General features: G+C 35.0%; 1 protein-coding gene across 2 annotated transcripts in view; it reads left to right on the forward strand.

The window, feature by feature from the left end:
* Positions 1–27,174, forward strand: part of PDZD8 (PDZ domain containing 8) — a 158,145-nt gene that overhangs the window by 117,213 nt on the left and 13,758 nt on the right. The window lies entirely within an intron of this gene.

Consider the following 27,174-nt stretch of genomic DNA (forward strand, 5'->3'; position numbering starts at 1 on the left):
CCAGGCAATCTCTAGGCATGCAGGAGCTGGTTAAGAGCACCATGGACTTATCCCTGAGGTCAGCTAGATTTGGGACCACAGGAGGCTGAGGAATGAGGACCTTGGGCACAGAAATAGATAGAGAGCGGAGGCACACAGAAGCTGCTAAGACTTGAAAAATAGCCTCAGGCAAAAACTTGCTCCTTAGTTCGATACACAGAGAGCCTGCCCTCTTCACTCAGACTTCTGGCTGGGAAGGGAAGAAATAACCCATATAGCAATGGCCAGCAATGCCCCAAAAATACAATCTTCAACCACCAAAAAGAAAAAGAAAAAGGCATTGATCCTGGATAATTTTTATGGAGAAAAAAAATCCAGACTACAGAGGAAATAGCAGAGAATGGCAAATAAAATAACAGTTTAAAAGACAGAAATTGCTACTTAGAAAAAGAAGTTCAGAAATCAAATGAAATGATAAGGAAATTGGAGACCAGAATTAAAAAACTGGAAGCCATATGTGACTATACACAGCTTAACCTTCTTGAGTCTCTTATGATTTCTCTTTCAAAGTTCCTTTTTTATGCTTCTCTTGAGTCTTATGTGTGTCAGACATTCTGTTCAGCACTAGCAATAGGTTATTCTTGGTTGTAATCTTTGCTTCTTTGCCTTCTGTAATATCTCTTAAAGTCTTTATTTCCTTTATCTTGTGTGATCCTGACTGGCACTACAACATTTGTATTGTGTATTTCTGTATGTTTGCAATATTTTTTTCTTGACCTGGGAGTTTGGCTACCCTATTCCTGGTAGTTTCCCTTTTTGCATCTCTTTTAGAAGATTATCTGTATATCTTTTCAATTTCTGTTTTACCCTCTGGATCTAAAATATCTAAGATTTCCTTCATAGTTTCATAAAATATGACATCTAGACTCTGGGTGTGTGTGTGTGTGTGTGTGTGTGTGTGTGTGTGTGTGTGTGTGTGTGTGTTTTAATCATGACTTTCAGGGACTCCAAAAATTCTTTTCCTTTTTAAAATCCTTACCTTCTGCCTTTGAATTAATATTAAATAATCAATTCCAAAGCAGAAGAATGCTTAAGGGTAAGACACTTAGGGTTAAGTGATTTGCCCAGAGTTACACAGGAAGTTTCTGGGGCCACATTTGAACACAGGGTCTCTCATCTCTAGGCCTGGCTCTCTGTCCACTAGCCACCACTGGCTAATAATTTTAAACATATCTCTCCTTAATCTGCTTTCCAGGTTATTCCTTTATCTGATAACTTATTTCACATTTTCCTCTATTTTTTTTTTCATTTCACATTATTTGATTGTTTCTTGATGTCTCATACAGTCACAAGCTTCCATTTACCCAAATTTTTAATTTTTTGGAATTATTGTCTTCAGTGAATTTGTACCTCCTTTTTCCAATTGGCCAATTCTGCTAATGAAGTTTTTTTTTTTTTTAGTGAGTTTTTGTGCCTTTTTAAAAAACCACTAGGCCAATTCTGTTTTTTAAAATGTTGTTTTCTTCAATGGCAGTCTGAGAAATGGTGTGACTTTTTTTTTTAACTCTTACCAAGCTGTTACTTCCTTTTTCATAATTATCTTCTATCACTTTTTTCTTTTCCAGTTTTTGTCCTCTACAACTCCTAACTCTTTCTTTAATTCTTCCAGGTATTCTTGTTGGGTTTAGGTCCAATTAGGATGTTTCTTCTTTGAGACTTTGATTGTAACTGTTTTCACATTGTTTTCTACTGCAAATGTGACTTGATCTTCCCTGTCATCATATTAGATTTTTATAGCCATGTTCTTTTTTTGTTGTTTTCTTATTCTCTCTACCTATTTCTTTATTTTGAACTTTATTTTAAAGTTGAGCTTTGTTTACCTGAAAGTAGAAGAAGCACTGTCCTAAGCTTCAGGCTTTTTCATGCTTTCATTTTCAGAGATACTTCTAGGAGTCTGTGTGTGTTCTATGCTTCCAAAGGGTTCTGATTTGAGGCAAGGTGTACTCACTGCTCTCCTGGTCTATACTTTGGTCTTTACCCAGGAAGGCCATCTTCTGTCCTGTAGCTGCCACACACTAGTGTTCCTCTTGGCCCTGAAACTTTGACCCAGAACTACATATTGACAATAAAGTAGCCAGTCAGCTCTAGCAACACCCAGTGCCAGCAAAGGTTCCCCTTTAATCTCTTTCTGACTAGTTATCTGACCCTGTTACTATCTATGGGCTGAGAGTTCATTAAGCTGCTGCCACTGCCACTGTCACACCATCTCTCAGACCTGCCACTGGTGGTGGTGCTACTGTGTGTGGTCTCTGGACCAATCTCTTTCCCAGTATCACAGACCTTTCCTGCCAAACTCTTAAGTTGTCTTAGGCTAGAGATGTGTCTCACTCAAATCTTTTGTTGACCACTGCTCCAAAATTTGATTTGAGGTGTTATTTTAAAGTTGTGTGAGGGGAAAGGTTGGGAGAGTTTGGCTAGGTTTCTGGCAAACTCCTCCATTATCTCAGTTCTGTTCCACTTTTCATATCTTAGAGCACACACAATAGTATTCCATTATAATCATGCCAGCTTGTTTCGCCAGTCCCTAGTTGATAATCATCCTTTCAATTTCTTTGGCACCACAAAGAGAACTACTATGAATATTTTTGTACTATAATTCCTTTTCTCTTTTATTTTTTGTTTTGATGGATATAGATTTTGTAGTAGTAGCAGCACCTGTAATATCTGTGTTTAAGACAGGGAGTATTGTCAGGCCAGAGAGATTCAGAGAAATATAAGTCATTGTTTTAGACCTAATTAAGGTTGAAATGTCATTTGGGAAATTGGATATAATATAATCATACTAAAACAACAAAGATTTAAATGATTCAAGACTACAATATTAAATGTCATGAAGCAGTAGTCAGATTTGTAATACAGGCTTGCTGTCATAGTTAATTGCATTAATAGATTGGCAAGTGTAATGAAAAGGTTAAAATGTTAGGGAAATCGGTGAGATGGAGAGGAAAGAAGAGTATGGGAGATTAATGAGCCTGTATATGAATGAATGAATGAATCAGAAGTGATAAGAGAAATTGAGAACTGGGACCTTAGAAGTAATGTTCAGATTCAAAGAGGAAGCTGAGACCAAAAGGGATTGGGATTTTTTCCTGTTCAGGTCAATGGATTTGGAGTCAGAGGAGGACATGTTCAAATCCCAGCTCTGTAATCATGGGCAAATCAAAGCTTTCTCTAGTCCTTTATAAAATGAGGAGATAATTCTAGATGTCCTCTCAGTATACCTTTTAGCTCCAAATTGATGCCCTGAAATATCTACCCTTTGTAGTACACCTTGAAAAAATGTTGATGGCATGTACTTCTTAGTCATAAGAGGACCTCAAATTCCACACCTATAGTTAGAACTTCAGGTTGTAGGAGTGGGAGGCCATTGAACATTGAAGAGTTTTGAGGAAGGAAATAATAACTGGAGCCTGTAATTCAGGAAGATTCAATTCACAGAACCACAAAATTTAAGAGTTGAGAGGTATCTAAATCTATCTATAGCCATATCTAGTTCATCACATATATAAAATCATCCAACCTCTGCCTAAAATCACCCTCTAGGGGCATTGAAGGGGTTCAGTGGATAGAGCACCAGGCTTGGAATTAGAATGGCTTAGGTTCAAATTTGGCCTCAGTCATTTTATAGCAATGGGACACTGAGCAAATTAAGCCTGTTTTCCTAACCCCTTGCCCTTCTGTCTTAAAGTTATTATTAAAATCGAAAGTAGGGGTTTTAAATAAATAAAATCATCTACCAAAGAAAGAGAAAACCACCACTCTACTTTGGGTCTCTCTCTCTCTGAGTCAAGTTGTCATCTCCATTTCTTTCTTGGCAACTCCCACTCTGCTCCTGGTTTAGCCCTCTTGGTCCAAACAAAACAAATCTAATCTCTTTTCCTCCTTATGAATCTTCAGATATTTGAATACAACTATCATGTTTCCCTCTCTTTTCTCCAGTTTTTTCCTAATATATCTTAGACTCATTATCCTGATTCTCCTCTTGTGGCCTCTGTTTCCCTTTTTTTTCATTTCTGTCCTCCAGCTTTCAGCCTCACTGGGTGATCCACTACCCCTTTAACAGGCATGTTAAACCAAGCTGTTTGATATTACTTTACAGAGAAATAATTAGTCATTTTAAGATTCATTTTGAAATGTATGATTTTGACAAATAACCTACAATTTTAACTAAAGGAATTTGTTTTTTTAATCTTCATCTCTTGGTCAACATCATAAGCATTTATATTCTCCTTTATATTATTTGCTAAGAAAAAATACTTGGTGATTTTTCTAACATTTGTTATAATCTCAAATCATTATTTGAAATATGAGTAGGTGTCAGAATTAGTTTTAAAAAATGAATCTGAGTTATTAATTAGGTCTAGTTCTGAAAATGTCAACAATAACACATTTCTATAAAGGTATCAAATGATATCCATAATTGAGCTTTATAATCTTAGAGAAGTAAATTGCCACACTTTATGTGCATAAACAATAAAATATTGGTAAGAGAGTATAGCCTTTCATGGACTTAAGAGTGCATGACAGATCCAAATAAGCATTAGAAAATAACACTGTAAGATCAATACTTCAAGTGTAATAAACTTCATTTTTACAGGGAACATTTGATGAAATGCTAGCTGTGATATCAAGCACTTTCAAGTTTGAGGAACCTTTAATATAATCCTGGTCTGACCTTATAAAAATGAACTATTACTTTTGTTTGAGAAGATGACAATAAGACAGTGCTTGGGGTACATTTAGATTTAAGTTCACCAATATGGAATGTGATTAATTATTTTTAAAAGTAAAGCCTTTAAGTCTAAGTTAGAATTTGCCTGAGTTTGAAATTCTTTTCATACTTACTAATCATAGATTTCTAAGAATTTTCTAAATTCCAAAAATAATATTATGATTGAAGCTTTTTTCCTTTTTCTTCATTTGTAACATGCCTTTTATTTTTGCATTATTTTAATTTTAATTTCTAAACATATTCTTCCTCCTATCTATGAAACTTCTTTAACCAAAGAATAAAAACAAAAACAAAAGAGAAATTCAGCAAAAATGAACTCAATGCATGGACTGCATTTTCATTTGGTAATTTTGGTGGGATTAAATCTCTGAGGTCATATCCTAATTCCACAGTTCTGTGATTTTGTGAAATAGATTTATTTTTAGTGTCACTTCTAATGTACAGTAAATTCATAGTATTAAAAAAAAGCTGATAGAAGACACATTGCTGTAAAGTCAAATCAGAAGTGTTTGAGAGACTAATTTATAAGTACATTAGACCAAATGCTTCACAGTTGGCATTTTGGTGGGCTTATTTAACTGCCTAAAGCCAAATGCTTAGAGTTCGCAGTTTTGCTATTTACAAGCTTAATCTTATCAAAAGAAGAAGGATTAAAGCAAATAGAGCTTTTGGAAAATGTTGCTTTTTTTATGAAAACCCTGATCTTGTTCAATTTGATAATATTTGAAAATATATTAGGGATACCAAGATTATAATATTGTGTAATCATTTTTATGAATAACTTAAGACTCTTGAACTTTAACAGTAAATCCTATATAGCATTTCTACTTTCTTGAACTATACTTTTAAGTTTCAGTGTTTGTAATGTTGAAAGATTAAGCAACTTTTGCTAAACAATCAAAACTTTATTTAATATAATAAATATTTATTTTGTGTTGGAATTTTGTTCCAATTGGTTCCAAAACTGGAAATTTGTATTAGACTCTTTAGACATAATGTGTAGTTTGGTACAAGGATTTTGTTTTAAAAAAAAGCTTACTCTTGTTTTTAGGAGTGGCTCTGTGTCTTACTGGAAAACATATTAATCTTAGACCTGGATTTGAGTCCTAGTCTTTCTACTTAGAACTGTACAATTTTGGGCACATCATTTAGTATCACTAAGTACCAGTTTCACTGTCTGTAAAATGGGGATTTTACCTGGCCTGCCTATCTCATTGGTTTGTTCTGAATAATTTAATATTCAACAAAATTTGTTATGTGTCTATTACATTAGGAACTGGTGATATAAAGATTTTTTATAGTAATAACTAATAAAATAATCATGAGAAATCTTAAGGAAAGAAACAAGTAAATATAAGGTTTAATGAGGGTTGGGGTGGAGATGGGTTTGTATTTGTAGGTAAGGGGAAGTATTCAAATAACCCCGTATAAGTTGTAATGATTACTGTGTCAGGGTAAAAGGCTAAGGGAAAGTTTAGAGGAGGGAGAGATTATGATTAATTATATATCAGACTTAACAAACATATTTTTTGAACTGGATTTGCAAAGCTGGATAGCATTTTTACTGAACTGGAATAAGGAGCCATTCTGGGGAGCCTTGACTGCTCATGCCAAAGAGTAACTGAAATTACCTGCTATTGGTTGGGACCCGAAAATGAGGTGGTCTTTGGAATGCCCTCCTTAGTAGTATGAACTTTATTTAGTAGTTAGTAGAGAATCATAAACAAGTTTTAGATAAAGTAGTGCTTGGGTCAGAGCTATTCTTTAGAAAAATAAATCTGGGCAGCAGTATATAGTATGGCTTATATAGCAAGGGGCTGTTGGAAGCAGGGATTCAAGGCATTTCCTGTAACATCTGGGTAGACTAAATTAGGGTAGTAGCAAAGAGAATAGAAAATGAGGAGAGAAGTAAGAATTGTTTTGAAGACAAAATCAATGTAACTTTGCAACTGATTAGTTAAAAGGATGGGGTTATGAATAAGCAAAAGTTCACTAAGGCTTAATGCTTGACCCCCTGGAAGAATTAAGGTGCCATCAATAAGTGAGAAAGGCCGGAAAACTGATTTTGTTTGGAAGATAACTAGGTGAAGAATATTTATTAGATGGAAACTTGGTTACTGACTTTTAAAAATGTTTTTAATGGCTTATTAAAAAGAAACCCTAAAAGGTCATAGAGTCTATCCTTCTATTGGGTGATGCATGAATAGCAGACAATAGTTATCTATTCTCTGACTACTTCCTATTATAGAAAACTCACTGTGAAGTAAACCATTTCATTTTTGGATAATCTCAAATTGTTAGTAAGATCATTTTTCATATTGAGGTAAAATCCATCTCTGTATTACTTGTGCCATTTAATCTTCCTAATATTATTTTCTAGAACCTTGAATATATCTTCCAAATGGCAGCCCTTAAAATGTTTCAAGACATTGGTTCTGTCTTATGTGGGAAGGAAATCATTTTAAAGACTGAATATATATTAATTTAAGGTCACCAAGGAATTCAGCTATGTAATTCCTTAATGAAAACTCAAGTCAGCAGTCAACCTTTTATGGAGTTTAATTACAAACAGGATTACAAAAATCAATCATGACTCAAAGAACTTCCTGTTCTGTGCTTAAGCATAGGTCAAAGCCCTTTCCATTGTTCAGCAAAAGGTTTCTGTCCTAAAGTAATCTTAAGAAGGGAGGAGGAGGAACCTCCCATGCCAATGGGGTTCACATTCCAATAGAGTTCTCACTATCAATAGGAAATTTTTCAAGTATGAAATTTCCCAATGGTGAAATTTCCAACATTTATAAGTCTAAGAAATTTTAAGGTTTACACTTACCCTAAGTATTCTTTCCAGTATGTTCAACCTTCTAGAACTCTTAGGTACTTTTCATGAAACAAAACGATTTTGAGTACTCGAATTGTCTTGATGTCTTTTTCTGGGTACACTTCAGCTTGTCATTATCTCTCCTAACAAGGACTAGCATCTAGATCTGAATATTCTATTTTAAGTGGTTTTCACTACCAATGGGTCTGCTGCCTCCTATTTCTTGGGATGATAATTTCTATTACTTTAGTTTAGCATTACATTAATGTTTTTAACTACATCACATTTTTTACTCATTGAGGTTATAGTCAACTAAACTTTCAGACTTTTTTTCTTTTACTGGAATTTTTGTTCATTTTTGGAATCTTTTAACTCAGGTAAGATGAGGGGAGTTCCAATGTAAAAAGGAATAAAAACCATTAAGAGGATAAAAAATCAAGCAAAAACTTCTATCTTTAACTCTTAGAATTTTCACCTACATATGATCCAGGATCCTTCATATCCACTTTCTTAACATAGTAGTTAGTACATAGGAAGAGCTTAATAAATGTTTGTTGCCTGTTAACTAACTTTACCAGTGTTATTTCCAAATATTTAATTATTTTAGCAGAAATCACTAATGCTTTGAGGTTCTGTAGTTCCTTCACATGGTTGATTGGTTGTTTCTCTTTGTACTCAAAAAGGACCAAAATGACATCACTATGGTGGTGTCATTGACTCCTAAGTAAGTTGAATTTAAATGAGGCAAAGTTGCATGAGGTCATGGCCTCACTCTTTTTCTCAGTCATCAAAGTCCAGTGGCAAGATAGAAATCAAGAGGATTCGTGACGACTTGAAATCTTGCCTTCTTGGATGTCTGATCAAGCTCTAAGTGCTCCAACAGGCACCTGCTTTTGCTGCCTTCATGGCCTTTGGAATAAATTGTTCTCATCCACCCCTACTGCCTAGGAAAGTGTTTACTTGTCTAGTATAGACCACCCTCCAACCTCCAACTCACTAGTGTGTTTGAGGCTTCTGAATTTCTCTCAAACTGTTTTAGCCTGTCTGCTGAAATAGTTTACTGGAGTGTTGGCCACTACACATGGTACAACTTTCTGGAGCCACAGATGAGAGCTGGTGGTATGTGGGCACCAAAGGAGGAAAGCAACCCTGAAAAGCGCTTAGGAAGCCCCCATAGCAAAGGTGCTAGTCTTCCCTGTACACCCCATCCAGCCTATACAACTCCTTTACATAGATACAGTCCAATAAGCTTATTTTATAGCTCTTCAATCAAACGCTTAATAAGCACTTAATATGTGCCAGGCAGTAGACCCCATGGATATAAAGAAAAAAGAAATAGCTCCTGCTCTCAGAGGACTTATATTTTATTTGAGTAGTGATCAAGTCACTTAGCCTCTCATTCATTGGTTCCCACTGTCTTTTGTTCTCTACAGACCTTTAAACATCAACAAAAATATGTTGTGAACCTTCAGAATAATTTAATATAGTACTTACAATATCCTTATAGATGGTGTCGTTGACTGCTTATACAGTGTCTTCAATAGCTATTGCTCTAAAAATCTCCAAATTAAAATTTATATTATATAATTATGAATGTAAGATTTCCTTTTACCTATGATTATGAAAACTTGTAAGTATAAAATTATACAACTAATTATAAAATGTGAATATTTTATGGTAGGACATTCCATAAAAATTAAAATAAATAATCCAGAAGTACCTCATGCTTAACTTCATATTAGACTTTTTTATTTTATAATTTTTATGGAATGGAAAATAAATAACATTTTAATAAAATAAGTACAAAACGGAAGATATTTAACATATGTATCATAATCATATATAAACCTAATTTCATCTTTGGACTTTTAAAAATGAGTTTGCAAAATTTGACTCACCACCAGGCACACATTAAATTGGGTTCTGCATTGAGTTTATTTCAGCATTTTTATTCAGAACAAGAATAAATACAAATTTTCACTCACATAAACACATGATAAAAAAAATTGTAAAATTTTTATAAGCTTTTTTCCCAAGAGAAAGAAATTCAGTTTTATATTAAGCCATCTAACCAATTAGAGAAAATGATATAGCTAATTTCAATATTAAACATTTGCCATTCCACTGGTTAATGACAATTGCACTTAAAATATAATTGCATATATTTTATTCTTTTCCCAATTACATGTCAAAAACAATTTTTAACATTTACTTTTTCTTTTAAAAAAATAAGACATCTTAAATTCTGGCTTGGTAACAACTCTGAGACAAAAGGGCAAGGACTAAACAATTGGGGTTGAATGACTTGCCCAGGGTCACATAGCTAGGAAGTGTATGAGGTCATATTTGAACCCAGGTCTTCCCCACTCTAGGCCTTGTGCTCTATATACTGGACTACCAGCCTTTGGGGCAGAGTTTCAAATTTAAATTAGTTTTTGTAAGGAAAGAATTCAAATTCAAATCAAAGGATTCAAATGCAATTTTTTTTCTCTTCAACTACTGGCACAATAGCTATAATCTCATAGAAATTCTACCAGATGATTTATCAGTGTTGCAAACCTGTTTGTTTGAAAGTCTGCCAAAAAGAATAGCAACATAAGTTTTCATTAAAAAGCAACCTTAATACTGCAGTGAGAGAAAATATAAAGTTTGGTCCTGCAGAAAATTTATAATGGTTTCAAAATGACTTGTAATATACATGCCCGGTGACCAGGATTTTCAAAAAGCCTGACTTTTGTTCTCTAAGAACACTACCATTCGTGACATTTGGATCACATGGTTACACAGCAGTTGAGGTACAATTACAAAATAATATTGGGGAATGACGTAGTTACTGTGGGGCATAGTATAGAATGCCAGTGAGGGTGTTTCATTCATCATTTATCTGCTCAGCCTATTTGCTCTTGACTGGAAGCCTTGTGGTGGTTTGCAAACAGTTTGATAAGTTGAGAAATTTCAAGAAACATTGTGCTTAGTCAGAAGTAGTCAGAATTTGATGTAACTGCTTTACAAACAACAAAATTGTTGTAAGTATGATTGTCATAGTTTCCAAGGACTGTAGAAACAAAATTGTAATGCTTCTAACTTATACATGCTAGTTGTCACAGAGAAAAAGATATATTTGTAATATAACTGGCAATTAGAAAGTTCCATTAATGAATTTTTGGCTTGAATCCCATGTTCCATCTTTGTGAACCCCTTGAGCCATGTTTTCAAATTTCTTAGATGGAAACAACTACTCTTAAATTGTAGAGAAAGTGCCTACCAACCTATGATTGAATGGTGTAGAAAACTTAATTATTCCCTATATAAATGAAATTATAGATCCTTAGTTATATCATTTATCACATCATCAATCTTAATCTTCTTAAATCTGTACAAATAAAATGTTTAAAATTTTTATCTTTGAGAGTTAGCAAATTAGGCTATAGCTTATGCTTGGGAAGGCCTCATTTGACATTAAACATTATGCCCTTTTTGTATGTGGGGCACTTTGTAGTAGTCATGGGGAAAATTTAAAAAAACCTAAATAAAAGTAGATTAAATAAGATTAATTCTTGACTAGATAAGCTCCAATAAGGTAGACTTATAATTAGCCCATAAAACATGTACAAATAAAAGCTCCATAATGTATTCAGTATGTTTTCCAGAGCAAGTTAAACATCCTTCTACTATTTAGATTATATTAGGAATTTTTGTAGTAAACCCTTTTTTCTTATGGAGTATTAATAGGAACTTCAACCTACCTTCACATTTCAAATTTGGAGAAAAAAATTATGTGTTTTAGTTTTATTAAAAATACCACCAGAGGATGAGTCAAGTTGCTGTTCAATTATAGCTCCTTTTCTGAAATCAAAATAATGTTTAAAGGACCAAAAAAAAATGTTTCATTTGACAAAAATTATCCAACCAGTATTACAATTAAGGAAGCAGAGATAGGGAACTTGCTATTTATTATACTCAACTCAGGCATCACTATAAATCAGTGAGCCTTGGCAGCAGTCATAAGAGCCATTATAAAGGTTTCTGTTTTATGAATAGAATAGGTATCATGGAATATCAAAACACCAATAAAGGAAGATATTTATATATACATCAAGAACAGATGGCAGAAGTGGAAGATTATATCTGGTAAAACAGGGAACTTTAGGAAACTAGCTGATTAACACCAGACCTATAGTTGATACCTCAAGCCTGAAATGGCAATAATGATATGTACAATATAATATGTATGGACTAGTGAAATGCTACATTATTCCCTCAGAAATTATTAGAAAAATAATTCCTACTTTTAAAAATTACTCAATTTAGGTACTGACATTTTTTAGGTATATGAAGTAGAGAATAGCACCCCGAAATCACATGTATATGCTTTTTTCCAGATTTGTCTTGTTATTTATATTTTGGAGTTTGTTTTTTACTTCTAGGGCAGTGTCAGTGAACCTTTTGGAGATTGTGTGCCCAAATTGCACCTTCAAGCTGCCCTGTGAGCCCCCTGCATTATCCCAAAAGTGAAGGAAGTGCTTGCATTGGCCTGCTGGGTGGGGCATGTGAAAAATGTTCTTCAAGCACTGTGGAGAGGGGCAATGGAGCAGCCTCCTTCAGCATGCCGGGGCACACGTGCCATGTCTTCACCAACACAGTTCTAGGGTTTCAGAAAAAAAAATGGCAAGGTTATATAAAATGAAAATACAGATATTTGATTCTTTTCTGATGTTAAGAAGAGCAGACTTTTTTGATGTGCAGCAAATCACCATCTTAACTATTTTGGTACCCTATAGAAGTTTAATTAAAGTACAGTGTCACAGAGTTCATTATAATTGAGAGATTAAAAGAACACATACATCAATTATGTTCCCATAAGAATTACATAATTAAAGGTCATACAAAATTTAAATTAGTTTAAAGCCAAAAGTACAAATGGAAAACCAGTACAATTAAAACTATAAGTATTGAATAAGTATATTACTCCTAATATTAAGTGTCGTATAGCATAATCATCCAGATACTGTCCTTTTCCTCATAGTTTTTTAAATTAAATTTTATTTCCTCAATTTTTTTAAAGATAGTAATGGTATGATCTTTTAAATGTGTTAAGAAAATTACATTTTATGACACAGTATGCTTTCAGCATGATTTTAACCATATTTTGATCAGTTCTCTTTTGAACTAGAGAGAGCTAATGCTTCAACTCCTAAAATTAAGAATATATTTAATAAAATCCGTTCATAAGAATCATAACAGGTGTTTTGGATTTGAAATGTATTTAGGAAAACATCTTAAGTAATAGTGAAGTTCCCAGTTAATGTTGTGTCCCTTGCCCTAAAAATCCTTTAAAATTCATAATTCATTTAATTTTAATTCATTAAGATAAATCTAATGAGATAACTCCCTATTCTTAGTCCACCTGTGGGCTATAAGAATGACAAGCAGAGTAGAAAGAAAGAATTTCAATTCTCTCTTGCTTGTCCTAGGAATAAATTCCTAAAAAACCAATGCTAATTAATCCTCCTTACTTTCTTCACTGCTCTTGATTTTATATCCTACTCATTTCCATATTATCCTTGTGAACCTTTCCTGGTTATAAACTTTTTCAAAAACAAATTCAGACAGTTTAGAACAAAATGACACAAACATGCCATGTCTAGCAATTTATGCAATATTCCACACCCAACATCCCCTACATCTTCCCTGAAGAAAAGGGTCTGCACTGTTTGTTTTTTACTTACTAACATTTTTCTCTGCATGTTCCAAGTGCCTGTCTATGTATGCATGCTCAGATCTTCCTCTTCCTCTATCCAGAAAGTATTCCTTGTTCCAATCTCATATCCTACTTATTCATATCCTAGAATATTGCAATTAAGAAGAAAATCTGATTTAAATAATGATTGAATGTTTAATTGCCCCTTAGTCTTCTTAAATGACAAGTCTGACTGCCAATCTCTTGCCCAAGGAGCAACGTGGCTTCTTATTGCTTTTTTTGGTTAAAATACAAACTCATCTGTTTGGCGCTGAAAATCCATCATATTCTAGCTCCAGTCTATTTTTCCAGATTGGTTTCACATTCCTCCTTATGTACTTTGTTCTAGGCAAATTAGTGTCTTTACTGTTCCCTGAATGTGTCATTCCATCTCCTGCCTTCTGCCAATGCATGGTCTATCCTCCATTCTGGGATGTTGTTCTTAACTCTTAACCAAGCTGAGATATTTACCCCTGCTTAATTCTTAGGTTGATCCTGTCCCTCTTAGAATCCAACTATTTAGTGACTCCGACCCAACAATATCTGACTCTCCTTCCCCTTTCCCTTATTATGAGTACTTCAGGTTATAAACACTCTTATTTTATGAGTTAAAAACACCAAATAAAGACCTTTTTCTTTTATAACATCAATATTTTATTTACAGGTTTTGTGGAAATCTCTGTTCCCATTTCCCTCTCTCTCCAACCTTTTTCAAAATAGCTAAAATAGATTGCCATTACCCTTTTTTTCTGTTACATATTTGAAGTTGCTGCAGAACAAATGTTGTTTGCCGTGTGTGTGTGTGTGTGTGTGTGTGTGTGTGTGTATACACATATACAGATATTATATATACATATATAATATATATATATTAAATGCACTTGCCTTTTCTTCTTGTGTTATAGATTTTCCATATTATACTAATTCAGTTAAAGATCTTCAGTTATGGCTGAAACTTTTATAAGTGATGAATAGTAACAATATGAAACTCTGGCCTTAGGTATACTGTTCTTGTTATAGCTAATTGATAGTGACAGTGAACCACTGTTTCAATGCCTGGCAGCAACTTGTGCCCTATAACTATACACAAATAGATCTGACACAGGGTAATCAGTGAAATAACCACAAAGTTACAATCATTGAATAACATTTCTTGTTATGTATATTGTACACATAGGGCCAGTTTTCAGGCAGCTAAGGGGCTTATCACACTCTCTTTTAATGATATAAAGTTGTCTATCTATTGGAAATCTTCATCTTTTATTTATAATTACCTAAGAGATGAAAAATCATGTGTAAAGTGAAAGAATCAGACTAGATTATTTCTAAGAACTCCTTAAACTATTCGGCTTTTCTTCCTCATGAACAAAATTCAGTAGCCATAAATCCATCAGCCTTTTCCCTTTTTTCCCTACCCCCTAAAAAGTGATCATCAGACTATCAAATAATAGATAAACTTAGTTTTCCTTGTAGGAGCATAGTTATTCTTAATAACTTTGACTAGAGCACTACTAGGAGTTTTATTTGTACACAGTTTAACAGAGGAATCTGTGTTTGAAAAGTAAACTATAACATAGCTGATATGCTTTTTTCTATATTTATGAATTTAGTAGTATCAGTTTATTTTCCCCTTCACATTATCAGGGTGTGTCAAGGGATGTGTAATATGTTGAACTATGTATGCTAATGAAGTGTAACGATATATTTGTCCTTTACTGAACTAATCCTTTAACTTCAGGGAAAATTGATTTTAAAAAATAAAAGTACTATAAATAGATTGAATAGATTCCGTGTACATTAGCTCTATAAAAAGTGTCCATGATTCTATCAGCAATATAAACTGTAAACCCTCTAGATTTAAGTAGACCATCTTCCTGAGTTGTCATGGATTTAAACAAAGAACTCCTCTGACTACAAAAATTAGACATATACTCAAAGCCTGTCCAGTTGGTGGGACTTGCCAGGGCTTGTACTGCCTTGGCAGAGCCTTTGAGATCTGGCAGTCCCCTCCCTGCTATGATACGGCACTAGAGTTTAGTGGAAAAGCTGATACAGCAGATAACTACTGCTTCAAAATTGCATCTCCTGTATAAAATCTCTTTAACATAAGCTTAACAGTTACTAGTTGCTGAAAAACAGTGATTAAATAAGCAACTTTAATACTAACAGAGAGGTGGATTTCATAATGAGTTTGAATTTCTTTTTGAGTATCTTTTAGCCTGCAAAATACCTTTCCTTTTCACACCAATTGAAACTAGTCAAAAATATTGTTTCAACTACTTTTAATTTTTTTATTTTAAAAAATCCCTGCTTTCAGTTGTACAATTGGTACTATGTATCAGTTCCAAAGCAGAAGAGCAGTAAAGGGAGAGGCAGTTGGACTGACTTGCTCAGGGTCGCACAACTCAGAAGTGTCTGAAGGCAAATTTGTCCCCAGATGCTCCTGATTCCAGACCTGACTTAATTCAGTGAACTACTTAGCTGCCCCTTTCAATTACTTTTAGACTAAGTGTGAATCATAATCAATGTTATTACTTTCTAACTCATGAAACCACTTAGCAGTAGTGGATAGGAAGCTGACCTCTGAGTCAGGAAGACCTGGGTTCAGAGGGTTGTTGGTCCAACTGTCTTTCCCAAAGCTCCTTGGGAAAATCCTCTCCCATCAATCATCTCTGAGATTCCATTCAGATTTAAAGAAACCCCAACTCACTCATCTCTCTAATGCTTCTATCATTAAATTTTGCTAATTAACTATTTCCTAATGAACTCTTAATTAACAAATATTTCTCTACAACAGTCATCTAGTTTACAAGTTTGGTCATCATCTTTGACTCTTTACTTTCACCGACTCCACATATCTAGTTTCTTGACAAGTTTCGTCGCTTCTGCCTTTACATGTCTTTCTCTTCACTCACACAACCACCACCCTAGTGCAGTCCCCTATCATTTGTCACCTAGATTATTGTAATTTTGTTTTTTTTTGTTTTTTTAAACTTTTACCTTCTGTCTTAGAATTGAAATTGATTCTAAGGCAATTAGGGTTAAGTGACTTTCATGTGGTCACACAATTAGGAAGTGTCTGAGGCCACATTTGAACCCAGAACCTCCCATCTCTAGGCCTGGCTCTCAATGTCACCCACCTTTTTGTCACCCAGACTTTTTTTAACTTAATTTTTTTTCAATTGTGTGTCAAAACACTGTTTGACAATTGTTTTCTGACATTTTTCATTCAGAATTCATTCCCTCTTTCTCTTTCTCTAAGGTGGTACATAGTCTGACATATGTCATACCAGTGTTTTCATGCAATACATATTCCTCATGCCATAACAGAAGGCCTATCACACATACAATTAAAAAAAAATAACTCATGAAGGAAATAAAGAAAAAGATGGCATATTTTGATCTCCAATAAAGTTCCAACTGCCTTCTTTGGCTAGTTAGCATTTTTCATTATGAGTCCCTTTGGGTTATCTTGCAAACTTGTTTTGTTGATAATATAGACCGTTACAATTTATCTTTGAAGAGTATTTCTCCTCCTGTATACAGTGTATACAGTGTTCTTCTGATTTTACCCACTTCACTTTGTATCAGTTCATATAAGTCTTCCCAAGTTTTTTTTTTCCTCATCCTGTTCATCATTTTTATGGCACAGTAATATTCCATTATAACCATATGCCATAAATTGTTCAGTCATTTCCCAATTGATGGACACTCCCTCAGTTTCCAATTCTTTGCCACCCACGAAGAAATACTAAAAATATTTTTCTACAAGTAGGTCCATTTCCTCTTATCTCTGTTTTCTTTGGGTTACAGATGCAATAGTGGTATCACTGGATCAAAAGGTATGCATAGTTGCAATAAACTTCTAATCAACCTACCTACCTCATGTCTTCATTCCCAATTCATCATCCTCTCAATTTCCAAAGTAATTTTTCACAAATGTTCGTTTGTCTTTGTCACCTCTCTATTCAGCAAACTCTTGACACTCCCTTCTACTGTATCTCCAGAATCAGATAGAAAATTCCCTATAACATTTAATGACCTTCATAATTGTCCTATCCTTATCTTTTCCATGTTTTGATAGTTTCACTTCTTCTTCAACCAATAATATTGGCCTTACTTGCTGTTCTTCACACATGATACTCCATCTCACATCTCAATACTGTTGCACTGTCACCCTTAATTCCAGGAGTGCTTTCCCTCTTCACATCTACCTTTTTCATTGCTTAACTCATTCATGTCCTACCTCTGTAGGAGGGCTTTTTTTCTTACCCCCAAGCTCCTAGTCCTTCCCCTCTCAAGTCACCTTCCTTTTCTTCTGGACATATGTCCTATGCAACTAATTATTCGTATTTTGTATTCACTATTAGAATTGTGACCTTCTTGAGAGCAGGCAAGACTATTCTGGCCTTTTTTAGTATCTATAGCACTTATCACAATCCCTCAATAAAGGCTATTGTTTAACTTGTCTGACCTCTTGCATATAATGGCAAGTCACTCAGTCCCCAAGTACTCTGGGGGATATTCTTAAAGCTGCATGTTTCAGACAAAGTATAGAATGCCCTTGAACGTAAACTAGATAAGCACTCTACATTAGATCAACAAAATCACAGGTCATAGCTCTAAATTACAGTTATATGTAATTTGTAAAACACTCATTGAATTTTTTTTTTAAATTGAGATGTTATTAAAAGGAGAATTTGGTGAAGAATTTGTATTCTGTTCCTTGAGAGAGAAAGATACTTGTCTGGATTTGAGAGACTTCTGGATTTTAAGTCTGTGCTAGTGTAATGTAATATGTATGCATTGCTATAGATGATCATGTTTTGTCACTTTTTCTTTCTCTGACTGTACACCTGACCAAGGAAACTAGAAAATGATGTTAATGTCTTTTGCAAAAATTTATTTGCTAAAGAGACACATGAAATTGAAATATAGGCTTGGCCAATTTAGAGTTTTTCTCTTTTTTGAAAATCTTGTTTACTCTTTCTGGGCTTTCTGTCTTTACTTGTAAACCAATTTTGGCATAATAACTTTTTGAAAAATAAAACTGAGTCAAACAGCCCTGATATGAAAATGTATTATCTTCCCATCCACTGTATAAATTGATGTCAGTTTAGGGAAGGACAAAAATCAATGTTCAAAAATTCTTGCCAAGTTGAAATATAGACTCACAGTTGAATCAAAGGCTAAAAGGGTGTCAGGTTATAAGAGCACTTAAAGACCATCTGTTAACATTGGTGTCTTTACTAAATTGCTCTCCTTAGGTGCTATGCACGTAAAATTGGAAATGCTTCTATCTACTTCTGACATTATTAGTGAAGCTAAATGCAGGTTGTCCACTGTCCCTTTTGTATTTTAACTATGTTATTCAGCTGCCATAATTGCTATTTAGTTAACATTTTTTAGCACTTAACAATTACTGAACGGTTTGCTTAACTTTTTTTCCCTAGAATTTCAGAAAAATAACATTGATACTGGGCTTGAAATTAGGAAAATTAATCTTTGTGAGTTCAAATCTGGCCTCAGATAAACTAAAGGGATCTTTGAGATCATCTGATCTCATTTTAGAAGGAGGCAGCCCTCCAAAAATTAAGAGTTAATGACTTATGCAAGGTCACAAGTAGATGTGTCCACTATCTGTCATTCAAACCCAGGCCATAGTATCATTAGGGTAGCTAGGTGGTTCAAGGGGTGGAATGCTAGGCCTGAAATCAGGAAGAGTCCTATCACTCTGAATTTAAATCAATTTCCAGGCACTAATTATGTGATTCTGGGCAAGTCACATGATGCTGTTGACCTTGGTTTCCTCATCAGGAAAATTGTCTGGAGAAGGAATTGGCAAACCACTCCAGTATCTTTGCCAAGAAGGCCCCAAATGGGGTCAAAAGCGGTCTGACATGTCTGAAAACAACTGACCAGCATCATAAGACCATAGATATAGACCTTGAAGGGGCCTATAAAGTCATTTGTCAGATGAGGAAAGAGCCTCAGAAAGTTTAAATGACTTGTCCTTCGTCATACAAGTAGTAAGGTATACTCAAACCTATATCTTTTAATTTTAAATGCTGTGTTCTTTCCACCACAGCATGCTCCCTCTCATTCTATTAGGAATGACCAAAAAAAGGATTCATTTTGAAGAGTTCCCTGATATTATTAAAAACTGATGGAAATTCACTAATAGTATCAGAATGAAAATTTTTGACAGCCTTGATGGAATATTTCCCTGCTTTTATTAGGTTGCTTCCTGACTGGACATGTATCTGTCACATATAGACTTGTGAATTGGGAATGCTGCAGAATTGTATGAGAAAGCTACCGAGTAGTTATTGCTATCTTAAACTGAAAACATTTTTTTTAAGATTCAGAAGAGGTGAAAACTTTGAAAAATTTCTGAAAGGAATAGTTTTTGCCAGCAGAAAGCCAGTTTTTAAAACCTCAGGAGTTTCAGATGTGAAGCTAATTATATATTGTTAGCATTATTAGTATAAAAGAGCTTTTATACAGATGGAGAGTTCAAAAGAAATGCAAGTGGATAATTCAAAATGGTGTTTCTCAGGTAGCCATGTCTTGACTGGAGAAAAATCATCAGGGGATTAGGAGTGGAGTCAGACTTGCATAGGCCAGGAGGAAAGACCTAGCATGTATTGTGTTTTCTCCTTTTCTGTTCTATCCCAGCAATGGAAAGTTTAGGCTAAAGGGACTGGTTAGAAGCACCCCTGAAAACTAGGAATTCACATGCAGTTTTGTATTTCCTTGTTAAATAGTGTAAAAATTAAATTATAATCTCTAATAATAAAATTATTATATTTTCTGGGATTTATTAAAGAATCATTATAAAATCAAGGAATTAAGAGGATACAAAATAAAAATCTCATGGTGATGGCTGGTTAGCCATTTCTACCACCCCCACCTTACCACTATCACTGCTGATGCTACATCATGCAAGAAGAGAGCCTGGGAGGTGTTACTGCCAGTTAAATACCAATAACATGATCTTGTCAACATAGAGAGGCAGGAAAGATTATAGGAAATCTTGGGAAATACTAAGGACTTCTGGGGAATGAAGTCAGAAGTTCTTTACATCACTTCCTGTGTCATACATGTACCAATGGTAGCTTAAACTTGGCTTTGGATGGCCCAGATTTGTCATTTGCTAGCACACACGGGTCATGGACCTTCCTCCCCCACACTTAATCCTTAAGCGGGAGGTGTATACATTTCTGGTTGCTAGAATTCTAAAGACTAAGCAGGGTGGAGTAAAACTAAAATTTACATTAGTCACAAGGAAAAGCAACTGTTCTTTATTTAGGAAGGTAAATGTCATTATAGGACCTACTTCCCATTCTCATTGACATAATGCCTGTTAGCAAAATCCCTGTACAATTATACTTGAGTTATATAAGGATAATATAGGGTCATGACCTAATCTAAATTTAATTTTTGGTTACCAGGGGATATCCCAAGTAAAAATACCCAAGTCAGTTTGGAAATACATGGTGGTTTAATCAATATATAGGGAAGAAATCAAGGAGAAGAGAGGGAGAGGGTATAGGATTTCTCCCGCCTGGCCTGTGCCAGGGGAAGTTCAAAATCCTCTACCACAAGGATTCTGAAGAAGATTAAAGGCTTCTAAGTGGATAGTGTTTGGAAGGTAAAAGAGAAGAATGAACCTAAAACTCCGAGAGATCGCAGAGAAGAGGCCTCACTGAACTAGTTTACTAGTCTTCCTCCAGTATGGTATCAAGGAAAACTCACCACTAAAACCCAGACAATAGCAGCCACCAGGCAAGATGCCAATCCGCTCAGCCAGCTGCTGCCAACCACCTCTCCGCCCTCCAAGAGAGGAAATGATGCCAAATATATAGACAGTTTTACATCACTTTTCTGCGTCTCACATGTACCAATGATATCTTAGGCTTGACTTAGGACATCCCAGGGGTCTGTCAGTTGTTTCTGATTTGTCATTTGCTAGCACATGTCTGTCATAGGCCATCCTCCTAAATACGTAATCCTTAAGTAAGGGTGTAGACATTCCTGATTTTGTTAGACTAAGTAGGGTGGAGTAATCTAAAGTTCACAGTTAGATATAATAGACCACTCTGAATCAGCTCACAATACACTGACAGAAAAGTGGCCATAGAAGTCCTCCTTCCCCACCATTTTTTTTTTACTTCGTCTTCCCTTCCCTCTTGGCCTGGTGCTACTGAGAATCATTTCTTCTTATTTCATGTGTTTACTGTCCAATTGTATTGTGTCACTCTTTTGATCCTCTCTGCTGACCTTTATTTGCTATTTACCCGAGTTACCCATTTCTCATATTCCTCCTATTCTCATATTAAGGCTATCCAGCACAAATTTCTGGCTCAAATCCTACTTTAAAGCTACCCCTCAAACAAATAAACAAACAAACAAACAAAAAAAAAAAAACCAACCCTCTGGGATCATGAAGCTTTTTGTCTATCCTCTCCACCTCAATTTCTGTTTTAGAAAAAAAGATGATTTCTTTTTCTAGGTGAGGGTACAAAACCCCTTACATTGGGCCCATAATTATATTCTTTCTTTCTCCTTTTAAAGATTAAAATTAATATTCAATAACTCAATTATTATATTTATAGGATTTATTTTTTAAAAATAGAGTGAAACCTGCCTAACTCGGCCATGAGGAAGAAGAGAGAGCAGAAAGAGGCAGAGCCTCAAAACTTTTACAAACATGACCACACAAAATGGTGGAGAGATTAAAAGGATTTAGGGGAAATACTAAGGGACTTCTGGGGGATGAAGTCCAAAGGTTCATAATCTGCATATATATATATATATATGTATATATGTATATGTATGTATGTATATATAATCCCCCTGTGATCCTTGGGGAGACCAGTCTTCCCAATGGATCATGAAAACATAATAAACTTATAAATTGCAATAATTTGTGAATACAAGGAAAAGAGAACAAAACCAATGATTATTAGGTTGACAAAAAGCCAACTTTGGGGCAGTTCCCTTTGACATAAGAGTATACATTCAAAACAAAAGCACTCTCCATAGTTCAATTCACATCCCAAAGTTCACTCTGGATCTTCTGGTGCAGCATGTGGTCTCTGCAGGCATCTTCATGGCTCCTTCTGGATCCTGATAGGTAGCAAGTTTCTTATTCTAAAATTGTTCAAATTTAAATCAAAGTTCAAACAATAACATAAACCCCCACCAACACCACCCTGAGGTGAATAATAATACATTCCCACTTGAGGAGGATACAGGGATTCACATAGGAATCACACAGGGATACATAGTTAAGTTATGAGGTATATGAATCAATTTGCAAAAGAAAATTCAAAATATCTCCAAAAAAATTCAAAGAAAAAATAACTTGTGGATAAAATATAAAATATCAAATCTATGTAAAGGAAAAACAAATTCATACCAGGTCCTTGAATTAGGGCCCAATTAAAATGATTTAAGCAATTATGCATTTACCCAATCAGTAGACAGGACCACAGAAAGTTTGCCACACCATGACACACAGAAAGGGGACTAGATTTCAGCAGCAAATGGGAGCCAGGATGGCAGCAGGACTGTTGTTTATTAAGCTCAGAGGAAGTCCTACCTCTGACATGTGTCAAAACAGCCTCAACCTTAAACCCCAAACAAGTTCAAGTCCTCTTGTCTTAGCTCAAAATTACTGGGATCTGGTCTCCTTGACCTTGTGCTCCATAGGCACTATGCAGGTGCTCTGTGCTCCTCTAGCATTGTATAGTGGCTTTTTTGTTATTCCCTTCTTCTGGAATCAGACAGAATCATTAAGCAGAGTCCCATAACTTTAACCAATCAGTGGCATCATTTTTATAGTTTAAAACTTTCTGTGTATGCATTAATATTAGAACAAATGTATTTTAAACTTATATTACTGCAAATTCAAAAAGGTAAAGAAAAATCTTGTCAATACCATTGGCATGTACTTCAAATACAAAAAGAAGAGAAAAATAAAACTGAAATACTATATTGTATGTGTAAGGAAAAATAATAAAAAAGTTTTAAAAATCAAAAACCTAAAGCTTACAATTAGTGACACACTGTCAGCCAAGGAGGTAGAATAAAAAGGTTTCTCACCACAAAATGAGATCCATTTCCTTTTTAACTTGGCCATGAACCATTGTGAATGCAAATGATTTTCATAATAAAACAGTAACACAGTAGATAATTCACATTTAAGAAAAGTACCAAAGTCCTCAAAATTCAAAATAGCCCAGTTAATGATAACAGCAAACAAACCCACTATCATATGTCACGTGAATTGCTGTGACATTTTTAAAACCTTTGAATTGATGGCTATTTGTCACAACTTTTTACAGATATAGCAAATCTTTCAACCTAGGCAAATATATTTTTAAACAAAGTAAACTATTTGGGTCTACAACATCATCAAGAAATCTAGACTGTTCTGGTGGAAGTAAATTAAACTGAAGAGTTAAATTATTATGCATGCACAGAAGCTCTTTTTGACTTCCTGCTTTATATGAACTTTTTTTAGGAACATCTATTTGGATCTCCACCTTTAATACAACATTCTTTATAATATTTATGTATATATAAATATATAAAAGATCATTCAGAAACCACTAGTTACCTAAAATTATTTCTGAAGACCCCTTAGAATTACTTTTAATTCTTAGCTCATTAAATTCTCCAAAGATTTTATACAATTTTAACCAGTTTTGTTGAAATCCATACATCATCATCTGTGTGACAATTAACAAAGGCAACCTGTGATCTTTGATGGATCTAGTGGCAAGGGTTTGGGCAAGACATTCATGGGCTTATACAATGATATTTTGTTCTTCAGTGAAGGTAAAGATCAATATAGGCAAAATATAGTAGCTTAAAATGATTCAGTACTACAGAAAGATATTGATTAGATTAATACAGATAAACTTTAAAAATTTTAAATCTTAAAGCAATCAGTAAATACAATAATATAAGCAAATGACAAGATATAGGCAGACAGTTCAAGTCAAAATCCTTTTGGCCAATCCCAAATAGATTTATTTGCTATCTTGAGGGTTACAGACTGAATATGGTTAGCAAATAAAACAATGGAGTCTGAAAAGGTTTAAAATTCACCTCCAAATCTTAGTAAGGTTCTTCTCCCTCCATATGGAGGAATCTCAAATTGGATGTATTGTAGAGTTTGGGCAGGTCCAAATGCCAAAAGTGTGTAGGAAGATGAATCTCCCCTCTGAATCCCAGGATTATTCAAGCTAAATGCTAATATCCTTGTATCCAGGAACAGTATTTAGAAAAGACACTCCAAAACCTTGAGCTGCTTGAGATAGGTAATGCACTACTCTTTCATAGAGTGAGCCATGCTTTGTAAAAAGTTTACTCCTTAAGTAACAAAAGGACTGGAGGGTAAAGAGACTTTTTTTTTCTTTTTTGCTAAAAGGCTTTTAGGAGCTTGTCTTATGTACTCTCTTCCATAAGGGCAAAACAGGGACAATAATAGCATATTTGCAAATGAAGGAATGGTATTTTGGTTTGTTGTCTTGAGTCAGTAGAGAGGAGGAAAAAACAGGCTTATTTTCCAAAACTGACTTGAAATCTATGGATTTGGGCTTTTTTGCTCTCAAAAGAGGGGAGAGGGGCAGAGAAGTACCCTCCCTGTGAAAAAGTCCTGAGTTGCAAGTTTCTCTTAGGCAGGAACCCAGGGTCAGCTTAAAAAATCTGGCTTAAAAAACTAGAAGGGGGTGGGGCTGAAAAATGGCTAGGGCAGGCTGGGAAAAACCAAAGTGGAGTAGGGGGAGTGGCCAAAAGGATTGGGGGGGGGGTGAGAGGCAGGAAGCAGGAAAACATCATCTTGGAATGGCAGGCAGGTCTGGTCACAAATTGTCAGAGGGCTAGAGACTGGGTCTGGTACAACTCAGGCAGAATCAGCAGAGATGGCACAAAAGCAGGTGGGCTATTTGGCCAGCAAAAAAGCTTAGTAGCATAACTGAAAATCTCTCTTAAAAATATTTGAGAATTCTGTCCCATCATGGTAAGCCATAAATATAAAGATTAAAATTAATATCCAATAACTCAAGTATTATATTTATGAGCTTTATTAAAGTTTGAAAAAAAAAGAGAACTAGAGTGAGACCTGTTTAACCCAACCACGAGGAAGAAGAGAGAGCGGAAAGAGGCAGAGCCTCAGAACATATACAAATGTGACCATGCAAAGTGTTGGAGAGATTAAAAGGAATTTTGGGAAATACTAAGGGACTGGACTTCTGAGGGATGAAGTCCAAAGGTTCAAAATCTCCATTTATACATCCTCCAAGATTGTACACCATCAGTCATTGTTTCTCTGCCTTCAGTAATCATTCTCTCCCTCTCTAAATGTAAAGATCTTTTCCATCTTTAGAAAAAAAAAAGAAAAGAACAAGTTTTTCACTCTATTGCTCCTTGAACCTGCCATCCGATATCCCTTTTACTATCAAACATTTATACTCTTTGCCTTTACTTCACTACCAACCTTTTTTATACTGACTCCTGGAGGCCCCATCTTATTTAAGACTAAACAGTCACTTCCCTTGTCCATTTATCCACCCTCACCCCAACCTATTCTAACTGACTTTTCTACTTCTGTCCCCAATTCCAGTATTTTGTTGTTGTTGTTCAGTCATTTTCAATCATGTCCTATCTCCATTGGGGGGGGAGGGGGGGCAATAGTAATGTAATGGTTTGCCATTTCCTTCTCCACCTTTCATAGATGAGGAAACTGAAGTAAGCAGGGTTAAGTGACTTGCTCAGGGTCACATAGCTAATTAGTGTCTGAGGCCAGATTTGAACTCTGGAAGAAAGATGAGTCTACCTGACTTCAGACCCCAAACTTTATCTGTTGTACCATCTAGCTACCCCTATTACTTGATGGAATAGGAAAGACTTTGTATAGGGTGCAGTCTTAAACTGTGCCTTGAAGAAAGGTAAGTGAAGAAGGAAGGCATTTCAGATACAGCCAACATGTTCTAAGCATAGAATTGGGAGATAGGTTATATAACGTAGAATATGATGTTTTCAGTGAGGAAAATTAATATTTAATTGTATTATTTATTAGCAATATTTCTATGTGGCATCATTTGCTCCTTAACCTTCCAAGGGCAGGCAGAAATAGCCAGCTTCCTAGCTAAGATTATTCTCTGGTCCCAAGCTATTAAACTGAGCTTGGACCTTCTATCTTTTGTTAAGACCTTGATAGAATTAAAGGCTTGGCTAGTCTGCCAACTTTGAACCATTTGAAAGTAAGGTGGGTCAGCTGCATTTCCCTGACATTTTCCTTATTTGGGAGTCCACCTCCTCTTTTGAAATATCCACCAATAGGGACTGCCAGGGGAGATCAAAAGGACAAACTGTCAAGCTAATCAGCAAGATAATAGAGCTTCCTTTAAAAGTGAAAGTCAGACTAGCCTGAGGGTCTTTTCACTTTGGAGGCTGGCCAAAGATCTATTTCTTGTTAGCTGACACATGCATCTGTTAATAAACAATGTTATATTATGGAACATCAAGCTGGCCAGTCAAACTGGAAGGCAGTGGAAGAAGAATAATGAGGTTATCAGCCTGGAAAGATAAGCAAAGAAGTCTGATTGTAGAGGACTTTAAAGGCAAATTAGAATTTGTATTTTCCCTTTGAGCTGAAGAAAATATACTGGAGCTTCTTAAACCAGAGGAGTAATAATGCCAGATTTTTTTGTTTTAGAAATATCACTTTTGCACATATGTAGAGAATGTAGATCTGGAAGCCACTAGTCCAAGAAGGAAATTAGTACAATAGTCTAAAAAAAGTAATTATTGCCTCTACAGGAATAGTTG

Source organism: Monodelphis domestica, chromosome 1 (assembly GCF_027887165.1).
Source record: "Monodelphis domestica isolate mMonDom1 chromosome 1, mMonDom1.pri, whole genome shotgun sequence".
Lineage (NCBI taxonomy): Eukaryota > Metazoa > Chordata > Mammalia > Didelphimorphia > Didelphidae > Monodelphis > Monodelphis domestica.